The sequence below is a fragment of the Myodes glareolus genome, chromosome 22 (assembly GCF_982192425.1).
Source record: "Myodes glareolus chromosome 22, mMyoGla1.1, whole genome shotgun sequence".
NCBI lineage: Eukaryota > Metazoa > Chordata > Mammalia > Rodentia > Cricetidae > Myodes > Myodes glareolus.
The window spans coordinates 13,888,816-13,911,488 of NC_142047.1; the positions used below are offsets into that span (position 1 = coordinate 13,888,816).

At 45.3% G+C, this 22,673-nt stretch overlaps 1 pseudogene across 1 annotated transcript in view; it reads right to left on the reverse strand.

Annotated features, from left to right (window-relative positions):
• Positions 1 to 17,266: 17,266 nt before the first annotated feature.
• LOC146890265 (carboxylesterase 1D-like) overlaps positions 17,267 to 22,673 on the reverse strand; it is a 90,357-nt pseudogene continuing 84,950 nt past the window's right edge. Inside the window, exons 13-15 of the transcript XR_015736049.1 lie at positions 20,335 to 20,435; positions 19,933 to 20,006; positions 17,267 to 17,635 (exon numbers count right to left, since the gene is read on the reverse strand). The product of XR_015736049.1 is annotated as a carboxylesterase 1D-like (transcript). The remainder of the gene's footprint in view (positions 17,636 to 19,932; positions 20,007 to 20,334; positions 20,436 to 22,673) is intronic.

Sequence of the window (22,673 nt, forward strand, 5' to 3'; positions counted from 1 at the left end):
ATAACACGGAAACTGTATTCTTTTAAACACTGTCTGGCTCATTAGTTTCAGCCTCTTATTGGCTAATTCTCACATCTTTCTTTAACCCATATTTAGTAATCTGTGTAGCACCATGAGGTGGTGGTTTACCGGGTAGGATTTTAATCTGCATCCATCTTGGAGAGAAGAGCTATTGCATCTGCCTACTTCTGCTTTCTTTCTCCCACAATTCTGTTCTGTCTTCCCCGCCTACCTATGTTCTGACCTATCAGGCCAAGCAGTTTTCTTTATTAATTAACTAATGAAAGCAGCAGATAGATAGAAGTCCCTCCTACATCAAGTACCCACTACCCTTCTTCTCATGTCTCACATCCTCCTAAGACACACAATTGAGATTATCTTGGTAACCGTAAAGGCTCAAGGGTGCTGTCATCAGCTCACAGTCATATCAATTCATGACAGGACCTTTCAGGCAACTGAACATGAACAGGGACAGACTTCATATTTCAGCTTAATTTCATCCCAGTTAATGCTTCAGTGCTGAACTAAACCTCATGATGGTACATGATTGTTTGGTGGGTCACTCACTGCCCTGATGTCCGGTGAGACACTCACTGCCCTGATGTCTGGTGGGACACTCACTGCCCTGATGTCTGGTGGACACTCACTGCCCTGATGTCTGGTGGGCATTCACTGCCCTGATGTCTGGTGAGACACTCACTGCCCTGATGCTGTTCCTTCCTAGTATGCCTTTTCTAGAAATTCCTTCCGCCATGCTAAGACCACCCCACATCCACTTCATTCATGATGTCTTTGGTCATTTGACTAACATTATCTCAGAACTTACAGTGTACCAGGCACTCTGATAAAACTTGAAGAGAAGGAGTGCAATCATTCATAATCTATGTTCTTTGATTTACATAGCATGTAGATCAAGGAAGAAATGAGGGTATAAAATTATAATGTGATAGGACCACGAATTAAGAAGAAAATCCCATGGGTTCTATGAACCAAGAATTGATCTATGTACTATAAAAAACCTCTCATATGGTAAGGAATAATACTGTCTTTGTCACTGATAAAAAATGGAAGAGAAACATGTTTTTCTCCTGAGAAACCCTAGACAACTGGAGATGCAGGAGGGCTCAGTCCTGATGCTAGTTTCCAGCACCAGATGCTGAGCTGTCTAATTCCTGCAGTCCATGACCACAGTGCAGTGAGCCAGCTGCTGGGTCAGGAGGCAGACCCTCCTGCAGGTCTAGCTAGTGTGTCAGCACAGCTGTGCAGACTCACTCAGAACTGTGATGCAGCTTCCGAGTCATTGAGCTTTCACAGGTCAGTTCCCCTGTGGGGAAATAGGCTGCGGTTCAGAAAAGGTTTTGACCTCTAATCTTTTCAAAGGAAAATCCAGGATTTATACTCAGACCTGGTGGCTCCGGAACCTATTATCACAGCTATTGGTGTGTCTCCTGTTATCATGATCTCAAGTCCCTATTACCTCCCACGGGATCCCTGCAACCTCCAAGGGAGATGGAATCATGGATATCTAAGAGAGAAGGCTGAGTCCAAGGTGGTGTCTCCAAGAGGTTATGATGTATCTATGTAGAGCAGTTGGAATGGTCCTTGAAAGCACAGTTGTGCGGGAATGGCCTAAACATTTCCTTTCTCTGCCTTTATTTGACGGTTTAGGCACCTGAATCTTTTGGTTCACATGGGGTTAAGGAAAATCTCCGAAAGTTTTTTGTATGGACTACTCAAGTTCTACCACTTCCTATTCCAACACTTGTGGCTGGCCTCCTGATAAAGGGTCTCAAAGGTCCAAGGATTAGTGGAATTGATAGCAATTACTGACTCTTCCAGAATGTCAGGAACAGAGATGCAAGTTCTCAGTGTGCACAAAGTCATTGCAGGCTCAGATCAACCTCAGGCATCTATGGCTGCTCATACTTTACTGTTGAGGAATTGGAATTTACAGCAGAGAGAAGATTGCCTGCTGGCCCAAAGTCACATAGCTAGGAAGATCATGTTAGGCAGAGATTATACCAAGTAGATAATCAGCAACATCCTGGGTCCCTTTCCTATGAAAAGGCCAGATATGGCTGCCTCCTGGGATGCTCACTAATTAGATGCTGTAAAGAATAGGTGTCGCTGAGATTTTTCATATCTGTCTGTCCGTCCGTCCATCATCCATCCATCCATCCATCCATCCATCCATCCATCCATCCATCCATCCACCCACCCACCCACCCACCTGTGAAGGGCCGCATCCACATGCTCCATTACAAGATGGCGCTGGCATCCGGTTTCACCGCCAGGTGAACGCACATGTGCTCGGTAACTTTCCACTGCTGTCCACGCCTACTCCTGAGGCTTCACCTGGGCTAATGGGCAGCGGGCCAATCCAAGGGTGACACGTCCGAAGCAAGGACTGTTTCCTATATAAAGGTTGGGTTCCCTCATTTAGGGGTCCCCGGCCATGTTAGCTGATGATCTCTCTCTCAGGACGCATTAAAGCTTTTCTGCAGAAGAATTCTAGTGTCCCGCGTGGTTCTTGCTGGCGAGACGATAGCGTGGGACATTTGGTGCCGAAGCCCGGGAAAGAAGAGGCTGATGTTGCGTCTTCATTGCTGATAAGGTGGACGCGACATCTGGTGCCTGAAACCCTCGGGACGCCGGGAAATCCTGACCACCACTCACACCAACGGGGACTTCTTGGATTCACCTTGGATTCAGGAAGGATTCAGAACTGCGGGTCTGCATGCTCAGAGAGGTATAACTACTCCTGGATTTTTCGGTTTTGGGCTTGACTTGTTTCCGCATTGGGAAGGTTTCGTAGAGGCCTTGGTGCTTCTTAGCAGTTCTCTTATTTTTTGCCAGAAATTGCTTAAAAGATGAATCTTGCCAAACGGTTGTTGCAAAAGCGGAGGAAATCCAGGATAGAATATCAGAAACTGAGTACAGTGAGAGGTTAGGCGCGCACACAAGAAAAGAAATTAAGGAAAAAGGACCCCCCGGTGGTTCTAAGAAAATAAAAATGGGGGAGAATAAGAAAAAAGGACAGATGTATGTTATGTTGATTATGTTGTCTCTTGTGTACTGGACAGGAGAAAGATATTTAAATTTAGGAACTGCTAAGGATATGATGTTTTGGAAAAGAGGTTCTGTTTTCGTCTCCACAGAAAAGGAGAGCCTAAGGGTGTACTTGGGATTTATGTGGTTTGAATCACTGAGACCTCCTGAAATGTTGTAGTGTTTACCCCTAAAAGGCAACGTCCCAATTCAGCAGGAAATAGCCAGAGAGACTAACGACGCCCAAATTCCCTGAAAGATTAAATGAGGCCCTTTCAATGGTTGCAGAGCAGCAAGCCTGCTTCTCTGAGTTCTGCTTTACTCCATGCACCAGTTTGGACTCGGAATGAATGCAGCTGCAGCTAAAGGGCGGCTGGAGCAGAGCTTTGCTGGGTGGTTATGGTGGGGGGCACGTTGCGCCGGCTCAGTCGATGCCTGGCCTGGAGGGTGTCACAGCAGTACCGAGAATGAGAGCGGTGCCACAAGCAGCCAGGCATGCAGAAGGCTTACAATGTACCTAAAACTGTGAGGGTCTCTGAGGCTAAAATGGCTCTGGTTCCACTTGGCTATACTAAACTATGCTGACTTCAGGCAGGACTGATCGTAATTATCATAATAAAAGCACAATTAAGGTTTAGACGCAGTAAACAGGCACTACCGTATTACATCTACATAGTGCGACTTAAGTTTTAAGAACTGCTTAGCATTTTAAGAACTCAAGTCCTCCTGAAAGATTGCTGTATATACGCTTGGCTTATCTAATGTTTCAGGATCCGCAGGGAGGTGGATGCGAAAAGCCCTTGGATTTTAAGGTGATTGGGTCATTGGCTAAATCTGTGAGAAGTTACAGCCGCTTTTACTGTGGCAAGGTGTTGAGAGTTTGCTAATAAGGAAGCGGCCCTGTTCGCCGCCTCTCCCATCAGCCCCTTGAGCTGCAGCGGCTCTGGCGCGGACCTTGAGATATTGCCGGCCTATGCCTCCTCGGTCCGGGTGTCGGCTCCCGCCACACTCCCCCACCAACATAGCCACGGAGAACTAGGCTAACCCTGCGGGGAAGGCGGGGGTGCCTGGGGGTGGAGCCGCCACTTCCTGGCCCGGGACATGCGGAGCTGGAGCCGCCCAGCCAGCAGGCCCAGGGCCGTGTGCAGCCCTCGGATGGTGGGCCGGGCAGTGAGGCGTCCCTAAAGGGACAATGTCCAATGAGGTTTACGCCTGCTGAGTGTGGCCTAGAGAAAAAAAAAGCCCATAGTTTCCAACACGCCTCTGGTAGATTAAGCAATAGTCTAGTTATCGTCTAGGTAATTGGACTGGAGAACTTACCAGTTCTTGTTAAAATCGAAAAAAGGGGGGGAATAATAAAGGAATTGCCCCTGATGCCAAGAATGGCTATTGCTATGGCTCTGTTCACTATAAATTTTTTAAATGAAAAGATGTGTTTTCTAATGAATGGAAAGGCCCGGATCCCATTCTATTGAGATCCAGGGGAGCTGTTTGTGTCTTCCCACAGGATCAAGAAAGCCCATTCTGGGTGCCGGAGAGACTGACCTGAACGGTGAAGAGTGACCCACAACACGCGGACTCGCCTGAGGATTTGGCTGCTGTTCCTCCTGCCATTTTGTGGATGGATGACAGCGGTTGTGATGGAACACCGATGGGGGATACTCTCAGCCTTCCCAAAGCCGACACCAGTCAGCCATAGAGTGGCGGTGTTTCCTTGGTTTTTTACAACCAATAAGACTCTGGGGCTCCCCTACCTTCCTAGAGATGATTTATAAGCTTGGCCATAGGATTCCAGTCCTGGGTCGTGTCCTTCATCCCCTACTTCAAAGAATGGGTGGGGGTGGAAATGTTTTGGAGCAGCCCTATGCTATGGAATAGTGTTTCTCCTCTGGATGGTCTGCTGACTCAAATTCCAAAGTCGTAGGGACAAAGTGGTTATTGCACCAGCGCTGGCTGCCCTGGAACAGGGAACCTCTACTTATGTGTGGTTATCTATGTTGAAGTAGTAAGGTTTATGCCAACCAGCTCCTGCACCCCTAGGACAGTGGTCCATGTCACAGGGTGGAGTGTTTGGCTTAGCTAGCCCTGAAGGTTGTCGAACTGAAGAGTATCGCACAGAGAATGGCCCTCTCTGAGAGATATGTCGCCCTGCATAAGGGTTTCCTGCCGCATATTCCCTTTCCCAGAAAAATGGCAGAGGGCAGGCCGGATAAGTTCCAGGTGTCATGAACCTAGGGGCAGATTCCGTGTAAGCCCATTTTAATGTTTCCACTTTGGGAAGTGCGACCTCTATCTTTACCTTCTGAGGGAGTTGCCTTTCTGCAAAGAAGTAAAAAAAGGGGGAGATGTGAAGGGCTGCATCCACATGCTCCATTACAAGATGGCACTGGCATTCGGTTTCACCGCCAGGTGAACGCACATGTGCTCGGTAACTTTCCACTGCTGTCCCCGCCTACTCCCGAGGCTTCACCTGGGCTAATGGGCAGCGGGCCAATCCAAGGGTGACACGTCTGAAGCAAGGACTGTTTTCTATATAAAGGTTGGGTTCCCTCATTTAGTGGTCCCTGGCCACGTTAGCTGATGCTCTCTCTCTCAGGACGCATTAAAGCTTTTCTGCAGAAGAATCCTAGTGTCCTGCGTGGTTCTTGCTGGCGAGACGATAGCGTGGGACACCCACCCACCCATCCACCCACCCACCCACCCACCCACCCACCCACCCACCCACCCATCCATCCATCCATCCATCCATCCATCCATCCATCCATCCATCCATCTATCTATCTATCTATCTATCTATCTATCTATCTATCTATCCATCCATCTATCTGTGACTGCTAGTACCTAAACAGAAGTTAGGGCAAATAAATAATACTTCCATACCAAATTAGTCACAGCTAATAAGTATTCAGCTGCTATATATATATATATATATATATATATATATATATATATATGGTCTAAAATGGTACAGATGTTTATGGAAGGGTCACGCTGTCGCCCACACTCACTGTATTATGATCTCTGTTTAAAGCAGGGTACACACAGACAAAATACTGGGAAGCATGTTCTCAACTGCTAACAGAAGTTCTCTCTGAGCTGTTGAGTTGCACAACTTTACCTTTCCTTCACTTCTGTGTATCTCCCTACTTGCTGTAATATTTATGTCTTGTTTTGCAAACATAATATAAACATAGCCTAATACTATTGTAGAAGGAAAGCACAGGATGCTAAGAAGACAGCCAGGAGTGGGAGCCTGGAAATCCCCAGAGGCACCTTGCTGGGGACACAAATGCTGTCTGAACTGACTTGTAGGTGTCTGAAGTTCCCTGTGGTGGCCGCGAGGCCATCTGTAACTCCTGGGCATGTTCACTCAGGTGCAAGGGTGATGTGACACACCCTTAGTGATTGCTTAGCTTGTGAGTATGCAGATGGGTGGACCTGGGTGTGAGAGCAGTGGCCACATTCACTGTTCTCACCCTCGAGTCCACACCCACCTCACTCCTGAGCAATGCCAAGGTTCAAATTAGGAGAATATGGCATCTTCTAGGCTCCCTCACCTGATCGATTACTGTTTTCCAAACCATTTAGCATATTCTAGTATATTATGTACTTGATGTATATCACAAGTTTTTTCTTTTCTCTTTCCACCATTAGGATAAAAGTTTTCTAAGGTATGATTTTTTTTTCCTCAAGTTTCTGAAAACTCAGAACCTTCCTCATTTGACTCAGGTTCTGAACAAGTTATGTGCCAAATAAAATGCTTGGAAACTATGAAAGTTACATAAAATCTAGACCATTTTTGAGGACCACAGTATTCTTGTGGGTACCAGTAATTATTGCTAACACAGCTAGTCAGAGGATTGCCTTGAATCCATCCTAGAGCACCCCGAGATAGACATTCCCCTGAAATAGTTTCTACCCCAGAGGCTTACATAGGAGGGTAGGAGGTAAAATTCTTCACGAAGATCCAGGGCTCTGCAGGCTGTGATGGAGCAAACCTCAGGGATCCAAGAGGAGGTTTGGCAAAGGGGACTCCCAGGAAGATGGCCACAGGCTGTACGAATCCTTCTAAGCTGACATACTTCCCCAGGACTTTGCCATGAAGAGTGTCCACCACAGGTGGTGAGGATGGGTGTCCTGCTGGACAAGAAAACATGAGGAAACATCTGAGGGGAAAGAGAGGATCTATATTGATGGTTGGTTTTCTCACTTTTAGACTGTGTCATTGAAACATCCAAGGTCCCATTTCCTTCTTACATGATACCATGAAAAAGAAAAAAATATCTTTGTCTAAGAGGGTCAATTGAAAAGTAAACTTATTGGAGGTATAAAAGTATCCAGTCTAAGCCACTACAGCAAAACAGTTATGGCAACATTCTTGCTTGCCCTGTATACATGTTCACCTGCTCTGTCCAGGACAGATTTCCCAGCATGCATCTCAATGTGTATAATCCAGAAGAACTTACCCCTAACTGTGCAAACAGCAAGAGAAGCCCAGACCAGGGCACAGAGCCACATGGTTGAAGAACAAGAACTCTGGAGGCAGGGAGGTGCCTGCTGCTCAATAAAAAAGCATTGTTCCTGCCTCTTTTCTGTAGACCCGGTTCTTGACCAACTAGCACAATTACATTAATCTCTCTCTCCTCCGAAGAGCTTCCTGTGTGTGTTCGAACTTCCAAGCCACACCCACAAAGAGTTTACTGTTCTTTACCTGAAAGACAGTCCAGGACTCTCAGATTACAGATAGCCAGGAACTCAGGCAACAACTTCTTATGTAAGCATTTCTAACCAACACTCCCACTACAGGACAACTTGAACTTTCCAGAGCAGTCACCAGCCTGTAGAGGGCCGCAGTCACATTTTCCATCACAAGATGGTGCTACACCGCCAGGTGAGCAAGAAAGCGCACACGTGTTGGTAACTTTCCACCACTGCTGTCCCCGCCTACTCCCGAGGCATTGTCTGGGATAATGGACAGTTGACCAATCCAAGAGCGACACGTCCGAAGCAGGGTCTGTTTCATATGTTAGGGATGGCTTCCTTCATATCTGGGTCTCTGCCATATGGCTTATGCTCTAGCTCCCAAGAGGCATTAAAACTTTTCTGCAGAAGAATCCTGTGTCCCGCATGGTTCTTGCTGGCGAGACCGAGCGCGGAACAACTGGTGCCGAAACCCGGGAAGAAGACAAACTCTGCACCGCCTGAGATCAGGAGGATTTCAGAACTGCAGGCATACATGCTCAGAGAGGTATGCTATAAAGTCCAGATAACATATCAGAAACTGAGCAGCAGTGGGAGGTTATGCGCTCACCCAGATAAGTTAAAAATGACCCTCCGGTAAAGAATGGGGGAAAAATGTTGTTTGCGTTGTTTTTTATGTACTGGACAGGAGAAAGATATTTGAATTTAGGAACTGCTAAAAAAGATAGTTTAAATTTAAAACATGGGCTTAAGAATATGATGTTTTGGAGGAGAGGTTCTGTTACGCCTCCACGGAGGATGGGAGCCTAAGGGTGTACTTGGGATTTATATGGTTTGAATCACCGAGACCTCCTGAAATGTTATAATGTTTACCCCTAAAATGTAGCGTCCCAATACAGCAGGAAGCAGCCAGAGAGACTAACGGCGCCCAAATTCCCTAAAAGATTAAATGAGGTCCTTTCAATGATTGCAGAGCAGCAAGCCTGCTTCTCTGAATTCTGCTTTGCTCCGTACACCGGTTTGGGCTCGGAGTGGGTGCAGCTGCGGCTGGAGGGCGGCTGGAACGGAGCTTTGCTCGATGGCTATGGTGGGGGGCACGTTGCGCCGGCTCAATTGGTGCAGCTCAGTTGGTGCCTGGCCTGGAGGGTGTCACAGCAATACCGAGAATGAGAGCGGTGCCACAAGCAGCCAGGTCAGAAGGCTTGCAATGTTCCTAAAACTGTGAGGGTCTCTGAGGTTAAAATGGCTCTGGTTCCACTTGGCTATGCTAAACTATGCTGACTTCAGACAGGACTGGTCGCAATTATCATAATAAAAGCGCAATTAAGGTTTAGACGCAGTAAACAGGCACTACCGTATTACATCTACATAGTGCGACTTAAGTTTTTAAGAACTGCTTAGCATTTTAAGAACTCAAGTCCTCCTGAAAGATTGCTGTATATATGCTTGGCTTGTCTGGTGTTTCGGGATCCGCAGGGAGGTGGATGCGAAGGGCCCTTGGATTTCGGGGTGATTGGGTCGTTGGCTGGATCTGTGAGAGTTTACAGCCGCTTTTGCTGTGGCACAGGTGTTGAGAGTTTGCTAGTAAGGAAGTGGCCCTGTTCGCCACCTCTCCCATCGGCCCCTTGAGCTGCAGCGGCTCTGGCGCGGACCTTGAGATGTTGCCGGACTATGCCACCTCCGTTACTGGTCCGGGTGTCGGCTCCCGCCACACTCCTCCACCAACACAGCCGCGGGGAAGGCAGGGGCACCTGGGGGTGGAGCCACCACTTCCTGGCCCAGGACATGCGGAGCCGCGCAGCAAACAGGCCCAGGGTCGCGCGCAGCCCTCGGAGGATGGCGGGGCGGGCTCTGGAACCCTAGGCCACCATACCCGGGGGACGGTCTCAATGGAGGCTGGCAAGCCGCGTCCCCATACACGGAGCCCGGGGCGGGCGACGGGGCTTCCCTAAAGGGACATTGTCCAACGAGGTTTATTTGATTAAGAATAATGGTTCTTAATCAAATAATTGACCTAGTACAAGAACAGGTGGATATCTTATGGCAGCTTGCCCAAGTGGGCTGTGAATTGGAAAACTCCAGCCTTATGTGTAACCAGTGTACCATATGAGAACTTTATAAAAGTGGCTAACTTGTCCCGAGAATTGTCTTTGTATCTTGCAGGAGAATTTTGATGATTTGCTGTCCTCCTTGAGACGGTCCATCATGACAATCAACTCCACGCGAGTGGACATAAGCTTGGCCAAAGGATTCCAGTCCTGGGTCATGTCCTTCATCCCCTACTTCAAAGAATGGGTGGGGATGGAAATGTTTTGGAACAGTCCTATGCTATGGAATAGTGTTTCTCCTCTAGATGGTCTGCTGACTCAAATCCCAAAGTCTTAGGGACAAAGTGGTTTTTGCACAGCGCTGGCTGCCCTGGAACAGGGAGCCTCTTCTGATATGTGGTTATTTATGTTGTAGCAGTAAGATTTAAGCCAACCAGCTCCTGCACCCCTAGGACTGTGGTCCATGGCACAGGATGGAGTTCTTGGCTTAGCTAGCCCTGAAGGTTATGGAGCTGAAGAGCATCACACAGAGAATGGCCCTCTCTGAGCGATAAGTCGCCCTGCATAAGGGTTTCCTGCCGTATTTTCCCTTTCCCAGAAAAATGGCAGAGGGCAGGCCGGATAGGTTTCAGGTGTCATGAACCTAGGGGCAGATTCCATGTAAGCCCATTTTAATGTTTCCATTTTGGGAAGTGCGACCTCTATCTTTACCTTCTGAGGGAGTTGCCATTCTGCAAAGAAGTAAAATTAGGGGGAGATGTAGAGGGCCGCAGCCACATTCTTCATCACAAGATGGCGCTACACCGCCAGGTGAGCAAGAAAGCGCACACGTGTTGGTAACTTTCCACCACTGCTGTCCCTGCCTACTCCCGAGGCATCGTCTGGGATAATGGACAGTTGACCAATCCAAGAGCGACACGTCCGAAGCAGGGTCTGTTTCATATATAAGGGATGGCTTCCTTCATATCTGGGTCTCGCCATATGGCTTATGCTCTAGCTCCCAAGAGGCATTAAAGCTTTTCTACAAAAAAATCCTGTGTCCCGCATGGTTCTTGCTGGCGAGACCGAGCGCGGAACACCAGCCAGCAGATGTCTGCAGGCAGTGAGCATCCTTGGCTTAGGATTCTCACTACAAACCTGAAAATTGAGAGTATTTCACTTTCCCAGAGTTGCTCAGCTGGGGAATTGGCACAACCCTAGCTTCTCTGGACTGCTGTTTCCTAGCAGCTATGCTCTCAGATTTGGAAGGTATCTAATCTCACTCTTAAGGAAGAGCCAGTTTCCAGGGGGCTAGGAGTCCATGATGGCAGAGCAGAAGCCTGGTAGCTAGCAGGATGGTTGGAAGTTGGAGCAGCTGAGTGTTCATGAGCTGGGATGCAAGCTGGAAGCAGAGAAATGATGAGAGTCTCTGTGTTGTCAAAGCCTCCCTGAGTGACACATTCCCCTAACAAGGCTGTGTCCTCTAAAAACCAGGGATCATGTGTTCAAATGCCGGAAACTATGGGAACATTTTTCATGTAAACCACTACAATGTTCTTACAGTCAATAAACTCCACTGACCACAGTATTGTACACTAATCACCCATCTATGCATTTATTTATGAATTCTTTCTTTCTGTAAGATTTTACCTATTTTTATTTTATATAAAACTTGTATGTTTACTTGCATATATGTCTATTCACCACATGCCTGTAATGGTCACGGAGGCTAGAATAGGGCATCAGATCACCTGGGAATGGAGTTAAGGCTTGGGAATCAACATGCAGATTCTGAAATTGTGCAAGGATCCTCTAGCAGTCACTCCTCTTAAATGATGAGCCAACTCTCTAGTCCTTTTCTATGAATTCTTTAAAATTTCCCAAATGCTTGGCATTGATGGCCACAGGAATGCGAGAGAGAGAGAGAGAGAGAGAGAGAGAGAGAGAGAGAGAGAGAGAGAATAGGTACAGTTTAATAGTTTAATTTCGGATTTAATATCATGCCCTTGTTTCTGTTCTCATCCACAGGGGCCCAGGACCTTGGAAAGAAGTTTATGTCTCTACTACAGTGCTGCCTTCTGCTGGACATTTTGAAATTTTGTGGTGAAGAGTTGTGTGCTTAGAAAACTTTGTAGGACTCTGCTTAAGGAATCAACTCAAGCACATTTTGGGGAACTGAAAAGGGCAGTCTTTGGTGGAGAGTAGTGGTATCTGGAGTGGGAACAGGAGTAGTAAATAAAATAAGACTTAAAAAGGAAAAAGAATTAAATTAATTTTGGGTGGAGAGGGTGGTTATTATATAGGGTCTAAGTTCTACACCCAGAATCCATGTTGGTCAACTCACAACTACATGTTACTCTAGCTCCAGGGAATTTGATACCTTCTTTCTGACACACACACACACACACACACACACACACACACACACACACACACAAGGGCACACACACGCCAAAAATAAAAGTTTAAAAAGTCAAGTAGTTTATTTTATAAGAAGAGCACGGTAACACCTTTTAGGTTTTACAATGACGACAAAGCAGCAATGACTGTAAGGTGACACCTGAGATAATTGACTCTCTAGGAAAGTTGATGAAACAAAATGGTGGCCACGATCCTCCATCAGTCTCTCACTCTGACACATCAAGTAGTTCAGGTGTTCGTGCACAAAAGTGTCCTTCCAAGAGTTAAGGAAACCCAGGGCATGCAGGCAGAGTGCTTGCTTTTAGTATATGAGAAAGCACTCTGAAGAAGCAGGTAGAGGATATGCAACTAAACCCAAGCACCCATAGCCCAGAGAGGCACCCTCCACCCAGGAAGTGAGAGACACCTAAATCTAGTCTTTAAGCTTGAAACAGTGTGCTTTTCCAACCCAGAGATGCAGACATGTAGGAAGAGGGTAGACAGAAACCTTACAAACCTGAGGGAAGTGACTTAGACCACCCTTCTGTGAAGGATGGGTGGGGCTATCTTCAGACAAACAAGTAACATGAGGGCCGGCTTGTTGGGGCTTCTGTCCCGCCCAGTACCCCACACCCGGCAAGCCCCAATAAAAATCACACACAAGACTCCATAAGATTATAAACTGATTGGCCCTTAGCTCTGGCTACTTATTAGCTCTTATAACATATATTACCCCATTATCCTTATCTACGTTAGGCATATGGCTTGGTACCTTTTTCAGCTGTCAGTTCACATGTTGCTTCTTCGGTGATCTGGGCAGGAGTGGCAGAGGGAGCTTCCTCCTCCCTAGCCTTCTCCTATTCTCATTGCCCCACCTCTACTTTCTATCTGGTTGACCCGCCTATACTTCCTGCCTGTCCAAACAGCGTTTTATTAAAATACATGATTGACAAAATACAGACAATTCTCCCACACCATTTCCCTCTTTTTTTTTAAACAAAGGAAAATACCCATAGTCCATTTGTTGGGAATGTGAGCATAGTATTTCAGGCTACTTCCTGCTGATTGGAGGCGCTGATAATCTTATGGAGACCTAAAGAAAATTGAGAGTTATAATCAAGTCCTGACTGGAGTATCCTGGGAGTCTTGATCATCTCAGGCAGCAATCTTGAGTCTATTCTGGATGAAGAACTCTGTCATCTGGGCCATCTGTTCCTACCAGAGATTTCTCAGGTGGTCTTCTTTATCGAAACTGATTTTTCTTAACTCAGAATGAATCCCCAGCTTCTCATTTTCTGTGGAAACAAAAGCAAAATCTCTTCTCCAAAGTAACATACCTTTTGACTTCAGTTTTGAAGCCAAGGTATTTTCAAAATACCTATCTTGGATTAGTTCAGCAGCATTTATAAACAAAAGTCTTTCAGCAGCTGTTGTTCCTTCCTCAGCATTCAAACAATTTAAAGAGAGCATAATAGCATACAGTATCAAGATTCTCTGTGTATTATCCATCTTTATTTTAACCTCTATTTCTTTTATTTTTACTTTTACTTTTTGAGACAGGTTCTCTATATATCTTTGTCCTGGAATAACTCTGTAGACCAGGCTGTCCTTGAACTCACAGAGATCCTTCTGTCTCTGCCTCCCCCAGCACTGGGATTAAAGGTGTTTGCTACCACACCTTGAACTCAGAGATCTGTCTGTCTCTGCCTCCTAGGCATTGGGATTAAAGGTGTGTGCTACCACACCTTGAAGCCACAGAGGTCAGTCTACTTCTGCCTCCTAGGCATTGGGATTAAAGGTGTGTACCACCACACCCAACTACTCTCTTTCTTTTTAACTTTAAGAACTTTAACTTTTAGCCTGTATATATTTTTAACACATAGTAAACCATTTAGAGTTTTTTTTCCGTTGAATCTCTCTTTACTGTATGTCTCTCTTTTCTGACTACCTGAGTCTTTAAGGAGAAGATTATTCCTCTCCGTTAGAACCATGGCTTTGACAGCTAGATCCAGCCCATTCCTTAACTTTCCAGTCTCATGGAAGAGGTACCGCTGGAGCCATTTTTATTGCCACAACTCTGTGGCATTTCAAGGTCCCTGCCAGCAAGCAAACTGCAGCATTCTGCTCACAGACCACACTCAGTCAGACTGCCTGCCTGAAAGAGTCAGAGTTTGCCCTGGCAGGACAGCCCAGAAAGCCAGCATTTTAAAATAGCACAGCTTTTTTCCTGCTATGGCTGAAAACCGAAAAGCGTGTGTTCAGCTTTTCATCAACATCGTTTAAGTGTTTCATGGCAGGACCTTTTAAAAGAACTACAAGGTTTTGCAGCTAAAGCTGAGTCAGGAAGCCTCTCTTAGATGAGAACATTTGCTTGCATCTAGCAAGCAGAGCAGACCCAAGAAATTGCTGCTACCAAGAAAACATGCTTTACTCTTTTCTTTCCCAAACTTTCTCAGGGTTTCTGCGGGTGCAGTTATCCATGTGGGTGCCATTTGTAACATGAGGGCCAGCTTGTTGGGGTGTCTGTCCTGCCCAGTGCCCCACAACCGGCAAGCTCCAATAAAAATCACACACAAGACTCCATAAGATTATAAACTGATTGACCCTTAGCTCTGGCTACTTATTAGCTCTTATAACATATATTACCCCATTATCCTTATCTACGTTAGGCATATGGCTTGGTACCTTTTTCAGCTGTCAGCTCACATGTTGCTTCTTCGGTGATCTGGGCAGGAGTGGCAGAGGGAGCTTCCTCCTCTCTAGCCTTCTCCTATTCTCATTGCCCCGCCTCTACTTCCTATCTGGTTAACCCGCCTATACTTCCTGCCTGTCCAATCAGCGTTTTATTAAAATACATGATTGACAGAATACAGACAATTCTCCCACACCACAAGTGAGAGGCTATGTCTTCACCAAGATTATGACATAAAACTTCTAAGGAAAATTTCAGCTGAAATAAAGATATATTAAGGAGTAAGAAGAAAATGTATACATGGGCAGAAATAAAAGACATGGCTCAGAAATTGTTATACAAACATACTCAAAAGTTCTAGTTGTATAAGTTTTGTATATAAATTATTCACATATTTACTATAAGAGCTAAAAGCAAATTGACTGAAGCATTATCTTCTTTAATATGATAAGCATGATAAAAGTTGATAATCAAGAATTCAATGTATGGGGATGAATAGAGTATAATGAGTAACTTTTATAACTGTATTTCTGCTTTCCTTTTCTTTGATTTTTGCTATCAAGTTTTTATTATTTCAAAATATATGGATATAATATAAATATGCATTAATAAACCTCAAAGTAGCCACAAAAGTAAAATCTATAGTAGATGAACTCTGAGTAATTCGTGAGGAATCAGAATACTGTGGGTGAAATGGCACATGGTACAGCACTCAGGCAGCACGCCCTTCCTCCGAGCTCCTAGTTATTCCCAGTGCTCTCTGATATCACCACCCCACACAAGCTGCACCCAAACCTTGTGTCAAGGCCTGCTTTCTTGGAACGAAACTCAAGATGCCTTGTGGGCATCTGTGACTCTGTTATTGGCTGTCTACAAATGAAGGGTTGTCATGTTTTCCTGCTGAGTTGACCTTTTAGTCATTACTCATGGTCCCACCTTTTCCTAAACTGTATGAATTTACCAACATTAACGTTGACACTGGATTTTCCTTTTGAGTATCGGTTGTGTCTCGTACCCTTATTTTACTTTTAACTTGTTTAGACCTCAGTGTACTTGTATTTACATTGCTTTAGAAGCATCACTGATGTGCACACAAAGCACACACGTTCGTGCTCCACAGGTACGGAAAGCAATTTTCTTACATGTGTTCTTGAGTTTTGTTTGTGAGGGTCAGCCCTTGTAAGCAGGTCCAACATGTCTTAGCAAGGGGTACTGGCCAGAGTGCTCTATGTGGTTAAGGAGAGAGAATTTGCATATTTTGCCAGCACCAAAATAGGAATCTGTCTTGGTCACTGACTTTTCTAGAGAAGTGGGAATGGGATGATGGAGTAGGGAGATTAAAGCCATAAGCAGTCAAGTATCAAAAGTGGAGTCAGACTTATTATATGTTATACCATTGGGTCATAAGAGTGTAATAGAATACCATTTGGGATAGCTTGACATTTCCCAGTCTTAGATAACAAAACACTTATTTTTTTCTCAGTTGTATAATTATGCTGCTAATTGTAATTTTTAAAATTCATCATTACATGAATCTAACTGACTTACTTACTTTCTTGTCTTTCCAAAAACTTTGTCATTCTTTAGAAATAGCACAAGAATACTCTCCAGCATGTCTCCCTTATAGCTAGAAAAATCTCTCTTTGATTGTACTGTCTAGCTGATTCATCACCACTGACTTCATAGTCAAGAGCATCATAATTAAAGACAGCAGAAGGCCATCTTTTATCTATGTTTTCTCTATAAGGTTCCTCCCAGCCTACTGTGTTCACTGGATATGCCAGCATCACTATGCTTTAAAACATCTTCAGCACACACACACGTGCGTAAACACAACACACAACAACAGATGAAAACAGCAGTGACCCACGTCAGACCACCAGACTGAGCTTCCAGTTGAAGAGTAGAAGAAATGAGAATATGAGCAAGGAGGACAAGACCATGAAGGGTTCATCCACTGAAACAGTTTACCTGAGCTAATGGGAGCTCACCAACTCCAGCTGGATTGGGAAGGAACAAGCATAGGACCAAACTAGTCCCTCTGAAAGTTGTAGGACTGACAGTTGTATGGCTGGGGCAGACTGAGGGGCCACTGACAATGGCACTGGGATTTATCTCTAATGCATGTACTGACTTTTTGGGATCCTATTCTCTTTGGATGTATACCTTGCTCAGCATAGATGTAGGAGGGAGGACCTTGGACTCTCCACAAAGCAAAGTGCCTTAACCTCTCTTAGGATTAGAGGGTGTGGGGTGGAAAGGTGTGTGGAGGGAATGGGAGGAGGGGAGGGAGTGGGAGTTTGGATTGGTATTTTTTTAAAATCTAATAATAATAAAAAAGAAAATGTGCTATAAACTTGCCTATAGGCAATCTCAACCAGGTTGGCCACTGACCCAATTTTGATTTCCAAAACAATGTTTTATTTTTACAAGATGAAGCAGCAAGGATCCTCTTTAATGCATTTGTACAAAATAACATACAGTTGTATAGCCTCAAAGATAAGAAGCCTTGTTCCTCTGCAGAATCATCCGCGGCAAACACGTTTCTTGCTCCAGGCTCTCAAACACGGCTGGAACTCCTGATCAGAGCTCAGCATGCTCTCCGTGTGTTGCCCTCTCTGCTGCCTCCTTGGCCCTGAGTTCAGTCCAAAAAACCACTTCCTTCTCTTTCAGTCTGTGGGCTGCCTGGATTGAGGCGCCGAGCTTCATGTAGCCTTCCTTCTGGTCATATTCTGGCCAGTGGGGCAGCCCTCCCCCATTAGGGTTCCTGTGAACAGAATTTGAAAAAAAAAAAGAAATTCAGCAAAGCAACTGAGCTATCCCCATGATGCCCCAAGATTTGCGAAGATGCCTTGGTTTATATCTGCTGAGGAGCCTCCTTCCACACCTGTGCCCTTTTCCACCTTCTGATATAGCCTGTGCATGTTTAGAAATTTCCTCCTATTATTTAGATCTTAACTCTCCTCTGAGACCTCATGTACTGAAGGCTGATGCTCAGCTAGTGGTTCTGTTAAGGCTAATGGAGGATTTAAGAGGTGGCTCCTACTTGGAAGAGGCAGGTCCCTGACAGCTTGCTTTGCACCACTTGGGCTTCCACCCCTCCATCTCACTGCTTCCTGACTGCCAAGAAATGAGGTCTGGTTCCCACTTAATATCCCTTCTCCATCACATTCCTCTTATTCACAGGCTCAAAGGGAAAATCTCAAAGAGCCCCAATAAAATCTTCATCTGCTAAGTTGATGAACCTCAGATATTTTGCTTCAGCAATTGAAAGATGACAACACAAAATTATTACTTATAAATATTACTAAGAAGTGGAGCTTTCTGTGCTTAACTCAATGACGTGGCTCTGAATGCAGAATTCAGTGAGTGAGGCATATGGGGGGTTCCAGCAGGTTCCACTAGGAACAAGAGAAGCGAAGCTCATGATGGCTCAGATGAGAAGGAAGCCTCTAATAGGGTCTGGATTAGAGTCCATTCATTCTCCAGCTGGGCAACAAATTTGCCTATATTTGTCTGGTCTGATATTTTATGGGGTCCCGAGTTTAATGATGATAAAACATTTATTGGTCGTGGAAATTCATGGGTAGCATAGTATACAGGTATTAGAGAGGGTTTTTGTTTTGTTTCATTTTAAATCATATTTACAATGAGATCCAGAAGCAAAAGCTACAGCATGAGGATTAGAAAGACTCAATCTTGCCAAAAAAATAAAATTAAAACCATGAAAACCAGCCCATTCAGCACCATGACAAAGGATGTGATTTAGCTTGAGTACGAGGAGAGTGTGAATGGTAGAGAGTACTTCATTAGGAGAAGCCATCGTTCACACCCCAGATCAAAATGAAAGCTGCCTAGAGGCTCACATCTCAGGAGTCTGTAAGAGCATGGAGTTCAGAGACTTGAAATAACTGAAAAGCCTCTGGTTTCACCCTAGTCCTTACTCTTCAGCCATCTTTGCCCGTGCCTTTCTCTTTGTCATGCATACTTGAGCTGTTTCTTGGTTTCCAGAGCACAACCATCATAGGCAGAAGGGTGTGAAGGTATAAGCTTGTTCCAAGGATGTTGCTTTGAGAAAGTATTGCTAGATACCCCTGCCCACAGGGTGCCCTGAAGAATAAATTCTCTGGCATTTGTGTCCTTTTTCAGACACTCAGAGGCTATTGCAGCTGATGGCTCATAGAGTCAGGTGACATCTTAAGCCATAGCTAAATCTTAGTGTTGTCCACATGGGTGTGGCTTTGCAGACATGCAGAATGCAAGAGCAATGGGGTCATCGAGGCTTCTACATAGATTGCAAATGAAAGAGCTGGAGGTCAGCGTGTGTGTGGAAGGTTTGGACCCATGCTGACAATGATAAAAGCATGAGGCTTCAAGCTGTGAGAGTGATGCTGATGTTGCCATGGAGAGTATTAGAAGCTCCAGAACCTGGACCTCTTCCCTAGGATCTGTTTAGGACATGAGCACAATCCCCACATGAGAGGCCCTTGGGGCTGAAGGAAGCGAGACCTTGGGGGAAAGGATTTCCTAGGTTTTTCAGAATCCAAACCAACCAACAGCTTTCTGGATGCTTGACTTGGAGCCATAGGGATTAAGCCTATTGTGCTTGATCAACAGGTGAAAGTACCCCTGGGGCATGGTGGGAACTCAAGAAGGGAAAGTAGTTGGAGGAAGTTGATCCTGAGGGACGTGCCCCATGAGTTCTGCGACCTAGTTTTTTCCTCTCTTTCCTGCCTGACCGCCAGCGAGATGGAGAAAGGAAGGGATTTATCTGTCACCTTATCCCACCATGTTCCAGACTGACAACCAACCAGAACAAGTAGGTCAAATGACCAACAATTGAACCCTCTGGATCTGTGAGTCAACATGTATACCACCCCCATTATGCTGAACCATCTCAGAAGCCCCCTTACAGCTACAAATCTGATTACTCTAGCTGCCTTTGTTAAGAGAGCTATGGTCACAGGGACTGGAGGCTGATCACACAAACACTAGAAAACTCTGCTCGCAACTAACATAGTAACATCACACCCAGATCCGTCCCGTCTTTGCCACCAGCCTCACCCATTTCGAGGAAAGTTGGCTCAGAATTTCATCACCTACCTTGCTGAGATTGATCTCCTCTTCTGAGGAGCCATCTGTGGGGATAAAGAATAAGCTTCAGCTACTCACCGAGAGGCTTTTGAGTTTAGCGGCTGCTCCACAGGAGTGACGCTGACCATCACTGTCTTGGGAACGTATTAGAAATTCAAAGTCTTGACCTTTACCAAGTTAAAAAGCTATCCTTTAGGAATAAGATGGTTAATAATCTACACTTCAAGTTAGTAATTGCTTTCCATACGCTGGCTTCCTTTGTCACCCATGCTCATATGGCTGATCCAAACACAACTCTGCACAAGGCTGTCAAGCCAGGACCCAAATCCGGGCCTCCGATTGCCAAGGCCACAGGCAGCAAAGAGACATTACCTTTTAAAAACGGAGATCCAAATACTGAGAAGAGTTCATCACCATGGTCTCCTATCACTGCCTTGGGTCTCATGTTTGATACAAAGTGGGAGTCCCGGAATCTGTGGAGACATGGATACATGGAGAGTGGTGCTAAGGCTTCAAACTGCATGGAGGTCCCTGTAAGGGGAGAAACAGTTCAGGGAAGAGCTTGCTCAGGGCTGCACTACTAGCCGGCTTGGAATAAAGACAGTAAAACCCACAAATACACATTGAAATGAACAGGGAGATCTTTTATTTCAAGTTTGTGTTTCATACCCTGCTTCCTCCTTGCTCAGAAAGTATTAAGTTCTTAAGATGGTGAGGTGGTACCAAAGAGAGGTGAGTTAAGGGAGAAAGAATTTGTCTCCAGCCCACCCTCCTCTCCTCTGCTTTCTTTCTCACCACCAGCATGTTCTGTCTGTGTGCCAAGACACCAGTTCTTTTGCTGACAGAACACTGTGGCTGCCAACTATTGCTTCTTATGGTCCGTCCTGTTCCATGCTCCCAACCTCGGAAATGCAGCCCTTTGCAGTATTCACAAGGAGGAGGGGAGAGAGTTCCTACAGCAGAGTAACTCAGAGGCCAAAGTGCCAGGTCCCATAGCAGCAAAGTGGGAGATTTTGGAGCCTCGACTCTATGTGTATAGCAAGAAATTTGAAAAAAAAATATGAAAAAAGAAAAAAATGCTTAGCTGTAAGAAAGTGTCTTCTGTATCACAGCACAATCCTTTGCATACCCACACAGTTGTGATCATTGTGTGTACATTTCACACACTACTATCGTTGTCTCACAGATAAAGTTACGGATTACAAGTTAAAACAGTATTTATACTGTCATGTGTACGTGTGTTGGTTGTATGTGGGTGTACATGTGCCACCTCGTATGTGAAGGAGAGTGGATGATTTCCGGGGCCAGTTCTCCCCTCTCACCCTAACAGGAGCCGTAGGATTCAAACTCATTTGTGCAACAGCTGTTTTGCCCACTGAGTTCCTACAAAGTCTTAAAGTGATTTACAGCATAGGATGTAGAATAATCTCTCTCATTTCCTCTGGCAGAGTTTATGCCTGCAACCACAGAGGTGGTTCACCTGAGCAGTGGAAATCACAGAGGGAGAAGTATGTGACTTTGGTCTGTGCTCCAATACTGTAAGCAACACAAGGAAACAAACGGGATGTCAGCAAACCTAAGGGTTTTTCATGCCAAGAAAATCACCAGCAATGCATACAGACAATCTACGGGCTGGGAAAATGTATGTAAGCTGTACATGTGATAAGTGTCTATTTAAATGCATTCATAAGGACTGACAAGATGGTTCAGCAGTTAAAGCTGGTTGCTGTCAAGCCTGATGACCTGTATTCAATCCCTAGAAGCCATATGGTGATAGGGGAGCACCCACTCCCACAATTGTCCTCTGACCTCCACAGGCATACTACGGCATATGTGCACTTATACAAGCACACGTAGAAAAAAAGTGAAGAATGTCTATAAGGAGCTCAAACACTGTCTAGTGATAAACAGACAAACAAATAAATACAAAATAATCAATAAGATGAGAAAGGGGCAAGAAGTTAAAAGAAGACTTACAGGCTCAGATTGAAGAAGGCGCAAGGAACACGTGACACTGTCACATAGACCAGCTCAGGGGTGAGTCAGTGGAACAGCCCTGTGAGGTGGAGATAGTCTGGACCAGCTCTGAGCTACAAGGGAACCCAATGCTGCAGGGCTCAGAGCTCTTGTCAGCACACAGAGGACACAGATTGTTTACACAGGCCTATGAAGCCTACCAGGTTTCTGTCCTACCTGAGAAGGCTGGTATAAATCACATTCCTATAAGCGGGAGGAATCACTCTCTTCCCCCAGTGAGGGAGAAAGTTGGACCAGTATTCAGGTACTGTGTGCATGGTGTATGTGTGTGTGTGTGTGTGTGTGTGTGTGTGTTTGGACCAATGTTCAGATTATTTGTGCATGGTGTGTGTGTGTGTGCACGCGTGTGTGTGCGCATGTGCGTGTTTGTGCACGCAAGCCCATGTGTGTGTGTGTTTGCTTGTTTTTTTACCTGACTTTTTTGTTGTGTTCGATTTGTTTTATTTCTCTTTTTATAACATTTCAGAAGGGTTAGTTTCTCTTCATCATTGGTCGTTCCTTCATTTAACTACTTGCCATTTTTTATGCTCATAGTTAAGCAATATGTTCTGTCTCCTGTCTCACCAGAATAGGTCTTCTTGCCTGTCCCTCAGTTTATAGCCACAAAATCCTTCTACCCTTCACTTCCACAGCCAGTATAGTCTCCCCCCACCTCCCATATATCTATCTCGTAT